The sequence below is a fragment of the Macrobrachium rosenbergii genome, chromosome 9 (genome assembly GCF_040412425.1).
Source record: "Macrobrachium rosenbergii isolate ZJJX-2024 chromosome 9, ASM4041242v1, whole genome shotgun sequence".
NCBI lineage: Eukaryota > Metazoa > Arthropoda > Malacostraca > Decapoda > Palaemonidae > Macrobrachium > Macrobrachium rosenbergii.
In genome coordinates, this window is record NC_089749.1 from 14,192,662 (window position 1) to 14,198,459 (window position 5,798).

Consider the following 5,798-nt stretch of genomic DNA (forward strand, 5'->3'; position numbering starts at 1 on the left):
ATCTGTTATCCTGAACATATGTTGAGATATGAGAAATTTAATCTAGAGGGTTTTATTCTTGATGTCTTGCAGATATATGAAACTATCTAGGCTTGCTTTATATGTAAATAGATGCACGCACACACACACATATATACATATATACATACATACATACATACATGCATACATACATACATATATATATATATATATATATATATATATATATATATATATATATATATATATATATATATATCCTATATACAGTTTCCTAGTCACTTATTTACCAGTTACATAAATATTTGTAATTTTCACACTGACCTCCTACCGTCTCGATTCCCTCACGTTCTTTAGATACTTCCATCACTACGAGCACTGAATCCGAATGAAGGAACCCCAACGCCTTAGGAGAGGGTTTGTAACCCATTCACGCAAGGTTTTTGGGCGAGGTAACCTCACTCCAGCCTAACGCGAGTGGATTCGAATTCTACCAGGGGAGAAGGGGTTTGGTTTCTTCTTTTGATTTCAAAGCTCGCAGTGATGGTCTCGTCTGGAGAGTTTGAGGGATTCGTGAAGTCTAGAAGTCATTGTAGCTTTTACAGATATACTGATGACAACATACATACACACGCACACACATCATGTTCCATATTTTCGTGATTCAGTTATACACACACACACACACACACACACACACACAATATATATACACCTTTTATATACGAGTATATAAAAATATATATGTATATATATAAATCTATATTGTATATATACATATATATGTGTGTGCATATATATACAATATAATATATATATGTGTGTGTGTGTGTGTGCATAAACAATGATGAATATGCATGGTAAATAAGTAAAGGCTCGAAATATTATTCATTACATATTCTGAATGCCAATAATAGAGAAATCTCTTGTACGTTTGTGACAGTATGTTAAGAATAATAGCGGTAGGTCTTTCTTGAAATAAAGTACTTGGAAGGTACATGGGCACGAAGTCTCTGAAGTAGGTTTCAATCATAATTATTAATTGCTGGGGAAAGGTAGATATAGTCATTCTGAGAAATATTACCTCGAATATTACCTAGAAGGCAAAGGTCTCGAGATGGTTCTGGCATCCTAACTGGAGAAGAATATTCTTCTAATGGTAGATTGAAGTTCTGAAGCATGAATGATTGACTTGAGGATCTTTTTAGACAGTTCAGCTTTCAAGCAGGTTAACTATATTAACCGCAAGGATCCTCGAATATTATAAAACAAAAAAATCTTGATTTAAGACGTGATAGTTAGTCATGTTAATCTTTTGTTATATATCACAGTTTTGAGTTTTCCGTCCCTACTTTCACAGTGAAATAAATTTAAAAATCAAAATTAATATTAAAATATACGTACGAGCGCAGCAAAAGTAAATCTTAATGGCAATCAAAAAATAAAGACAGAAAAAGGCCCGAAGTTGATGCAGTATAAATGGAAACAAGAATGACTTGCAAGCAAAAGAAAAAGAAAGGATGATAATAATAACATATATGATTTGTGTCATAAAAACAGACTTAGGATTTTTTTGTTGGGGTAAAAGACGAAAGTCGTAGTTTTTTTGGGGGAGGGCGGTAAAAGACGAAAGTCGTAGTTTTAAAAAGACGAAAGTCGTAGTTTTTTTTTTTGGGGGAGGGCGGTAAAAGACGAAAGTCGTAATTTTTTTGTGGGGCGGTAAAAGACGAAAGTCGTAGTTTTTTTGGGGGGAGGGCGGTAAAAGACGAAAGTCGTAATTTTTTTGGGGGGCGGTAAAAGACGAAAGTCGTAGTAATTTTCAGGGGGCGGCGGTAAAAGACGAAAGTCGTAGTTTTTTTGGGGGGAGGGCGGTAAAAGACGAAAGTCATAAATTTTTTTTGGGGGGCGGTAAAAGACGAAAGTCGTAATTTTTTTGGGGGCACAAAGACGAAAGGCGTAACACTATTTCAAATAAGAAATACATTTATTTATTGATTGATTTATTTATTTGCTTTCACGAGAAACCTAGGTACAGCTCGACTTCCGCCTCCTTTCAGTAAGCCCTCATTAATTGTCCGTAGAATCTGTTTGTCCATTTGTAATAGCAATAGTAGCTGATCCGTCTCAGATGCCCAATTAGCCGCCTTACGCACAGGTGGTGATCGGGTAAACCAGTGCTCTCACACCTTGGATGAGCCATTGACTTTGTACCGCCCTCGTAAAGAGTCTTGGGATAGGATTATACTGTATAATTCCCGTGCTTGAGGATAAGCGGATGTACACTTTGTGTGTTAAATAAATATACATTGACAGAAATAAAGATTAACTTAAAACTGTTTCAGCTATCAATGGCCTCTTCCAGGCGAAACCGTTTGAAATACATCTTCTTTCCTATAATTTGGGTTTAGTTATTTTGTGCCGTCGTCGCAAAGAGCCTTGGGATCTTACAATTTCCAGTTTTATTTTTATTTATTTATTTATTTATTTTTTTTTGCTTGGGGATATCAGAAGCACACTTTTTGTGGGTAATATTTATACATTGACAGAGTTAAAGATTAGCTTCCAACTGTTTCCCCAACTACCCATAGCCTCTTCAGGCGAAACTGTTTGAAATATATTTTTGTTTATATAATTTCGGTTTAATTACTTTGCACAGGATTATAAAATTTCCTTGCTTTAGGATAAGCAAATGTACACTTTCTGTGGGAAATAAATACACATCGAGGAAAATGAAGGTTATTTTCCAGCTGTTTCGCCAACTACCAATGGCTCCTTCAGGCGAAACCGTTTGAATTACACCTTTTCTATAATTTGGGTTTAGTTACTTTGTATACCGTCTTCATAAAGAGTCTTGGGTTAGACTTAAACAATTTTCTTGCTTGAGGATACGCAGAAACACATTTTATGGAATACATATACATTGACAGTATTAAAGATTAATCTTCAACTGTTTTGTCACCTACTAATGGCTTTTCCAGACGAAACAGTTAGGAATGTATATACCTCCTCATTTATATAATCGGGTTTAATTTATATTTCTGAACAATCCCACGTCATGAAAATTTCCTTATTTTCTTATTTGTAATTAATAGCTTTAATTCCATTGGTTGATTTCCATCTATCCATTACTTATTGTTGTTACTTGTTGCTTATTTTTTTCTGTTTGTTCCTCCTTTCTGTTGCCTGTTCTTTTATATATAGCCCTTGTTCTTTTATATATAGCCCTTGAGGCTTCTTCAATAGGAAAGCACTGAATTAAAAAAAAAAACGTTCCTAATTTATATCATGATTTTTCGATACGGTCGCTCTTTTCTAATCTTTCCCTTCTATTTCCCCTATTGCTTTTAGTTCGCTTTCGACAACATTTTCTCTACAGTTACTCCAGTAAAAATGTTTGTGTGCTTATGGAGTAATATTGAAGGGTGTGTTTAAAGTAACTGGCCCTTCACATGCACAGATATGCATGTATATATATATATATATATATATATATATATATATATATATATATATATATATGTGTGTGTGTGTGTGTGTGTATATGTATTTATATATATGTGTGTGTGTGTGCATGTATATCTAATGTATATATATATATATATATGTATGTATATATATATATATATATATATGTGTATGAATGTATATATATATATATATATATATATATATATATATATATATATATATATATATATATATATACATATATGTGTGTGCGTGTGTGTATATACACATATATAAATATAAGATGGGAAAGTTGAATATACATCCAAAGTTTATAGTTAAAAATGCAGAATTGTGCCATCAACCTACCTTAGTCAGCCGGCAAAAAAGATTTTCCGTTTTTAGGTTTGAAGACGTCCTGTCGAAAGCGGTAATGTTTTCATCCCCCTCTGGCCTTGCAGAAAACGTCTTTTCCATACATCTAAATCACAGCGTGCCACAATGTATTGAAAGATATCATTGCTCTATTTACATATAAAAAAAAAACCACACTGTCAGAAAGATCTGCGTGACAAGGAGTAAGAGATACGAGTTTAATTGCCGGGTGAAAGTTTGAGTTGACTGTGATATAATTACTTCGTTGGTATCTTTACGAGATAGGGGCGAGGGGTTACGGGGGGTTTTTAGGGGAGGTGGACGGGAGGGGGTGGGGGACCTCCAAACCCTCTACTCTTATAGTGGTCTACTTAATCTACTCTGTCTAATTCCAGTCAATGAAAATTGTTTCTGTCTTACAAATCAGCTGTTTGCTTTTTCCATTTGAACGTCTTCATGTCTGTTTCATAGTGTCACTGTTTATTCATATATTCCATTGTTGTTTAAGAAATACTGAGAGACAAGTTCAAATCATTTCCACACGACGGCATAACAGGGATTCAGGTCCTCCCGCTAAATGTGTACATTTTCCCCCAAACGCGAAGTACATAGTTTCATCATTGGTTCAGGGGGATGCCAAACTCACAACTGGATTCGAGAGTTTATTCTTTATTTCTTTTTAATTAGTCTTCGTCAGCCGTCTTCCTTATTCGTTGTTATTATCTTTTCTACGTTTCCGTGACACCGCAAACCACTCTGTTTCCAGACACATCCCCGGGGAAAAGTTTCATCTCATCTCGAGACTTCCCATCCATCGCTTCGGCGTCAACTTAACTTAGTAACAAAGTTTGTGTTTTCTCTTTTCATTTTGTTTGCAGCTTACGCGCAGCTTCTAATCAAGTAATAAGCTCATAAACAGATAACAACGTCGTTAATGAAAAATAAAGGGACTTATTTGCACGAAAAACGCAAAAGGGGAAGAATTAAAAGAGGGTTTCGAGTGATGCAAACGCGGGAGTTCTCAGGTGCCAACGTCACTCAGTCGTGGTCCGGGTTGTAATGCTCAACAGAGCCACCCGTCTCCCGTTAATATGGACCGAGACGGAGCAGTGCGCGTGCGCGAAGCATCCCCCGAGCAGTTCGCTAAATTTGCCACTTCTGACGTATATTAAGTGTCGAGTCATTTTGCCCTCCGGGTAATGTAAGAAACTTTCCTACGCCTAGTGCAATAGATTTTACGCTTAATTATGATGTATGCAAGTTGGCTGGCCTTGATCTTCATCATGTTTATCTTTCAGTTTTGCAGTTTATAATATTTATATAACCTTGAGGTTTCATTCGAATATATGTATATATATATATATATATATATATATATATATATATATATATATATATATATATATATATATATATATATATATGTGTGTGTATGTGTGTGTGTGTGTGTGTGTATGTGTACGCTTTTCCCTCTTCACTATGGGTAGCTCTATTAGAGTATAACCTTAGACTCCTCAACAGATCTCTACGAATGATGTTGCAAGCCTCATACCCTTTGCTCGGCCTGACCTCAGCTTGTGCTATCTGGCACTCATTCAAAGCTGGGTCATCTAGCTGACCGCAGGTCGACCTTAAACCAGTCAAGGACCATGCAAACACGAGCTAAGTGCTACACACTCACAGCCATATCGTACAAGTCATTCTTGGAGGAGGGAGAGAGTAAGGACGATACAGCACAATGGTTCTCAACCTTTTTTTTTTGGCCCGTGCACCCTTTCACCATACATCAGAATGTCATTCCCGCACCCCCACCCCCTTTCCAAAACTGTCTGCCTCAAAAGATGCATTCCAAATAATATGCAACAAAATGCTAACACAAACACACGAACTAGCGGGGAGGAAGGCCAGCGTGACCTCTCAGTAGTGCTGACCGATGCACACTGCGTTTTGCGTGGTCCTAGAGCCCGTTTGAGCCTGCCAATCTGTGGTCACAA

At 36.2% G+C, this 5,798-nt stretch overlaps 1 pseudogene; it reads right to left on the reverse strand.

Annotated features, from left to right (window-relative positions):
* The window catches only part of LOC136841471 (neuropeptide Y receptor type 2-like), a 154,650-nt pseudogene extending 149,581 nt beyond the window's left edge, over positions 1-5,069 (reverse strand).
* Between the last annotated feature and the right edge of the window lie 729 nt (positions 5,070-5,798).